Raw genomic sequence first — 781 nt, 5'->3', positions numbered from 1 at the left:
ACTCAATAATTGTTACTTATGATAATTCTAGTTATTTTTATTATCTCCTGGATCAGAATTACTCAGCTGAGTCCCAGTGATGGAGATGAGCTTTTCCCCTGTCCTTGGCTTGTGTGGGTGGAGATAGGTCTAGGCTATCCAGATGGGCCTGGCCTCTGACCCTTTGTGGGATCCTTCTGTCGACAGGCTGCTCTGTCCCTCTGGGGCGGGGTCCCTGTCCCCAAGGGGCAGCTGTAGGGGTCAGGGGCCCTGAGTTCTAGTCCCTCCTCTGCCACGGTTCACTAGGCAACCTTGGGAAGTGCCTTGCCCTTTCTGAGGACCAGGCCATGTGCCTGGCTCTGCTGGGCAGAGGCAGAAATGGCAGGCACACTGAGGGAGGCTCTGAGACCTGGAACTGTGGCAGCCGGTTCCCAGCCTCTAGGGTTCACACTTGGGTTGGACATTAGGAGAAAGCTGATCCCAGACAGCAGAATGTTTGAGACCTCAGGCCTCAGCCCCAGCCCATCCTGGTTTAAACAGAACCAGAGGACTCCTGGTATGAACCCTATCTGGGGCCTGGGCACAGGGATCAAGTCTCACCCTTCCGGGTATCCACCTGCCTGAGCTCCAGGGGTCCTCCTCCTTTCTGGCTGACTGCCCTCACCAAACTTAGCTCCATGAGCAGTGCCCGGGTCCTGTGCCAACTGCTCCAGCTACTTAGGTCTAGAGGGGATAGAGGAGCAAGGTTCCTCCATGGCTGGTACTCTTGTTGCTATGGTAGCAGTTGCCTTGGAAGCTGCTT

Source organism: Furipterus horrens, unplaced genomic scaffold (genome assembly GCF_987537825.1).
Source record: "Furipterus horrens unplaced genomic scaffold, mFurHor1.1.pri manual_scaffold_3, whole genome shotgun sequence".
In the NCBI taxonomy this organism is placed as follows: domain Eukaryota; kingdom Metazoa; phylum Chordata; class Mammalia; order Chiroptera; family Furipteridae; genus Furipterus; species Furipterus horrens.
This window is presented reverse-complemented; position numbering follows the sequence as displayed.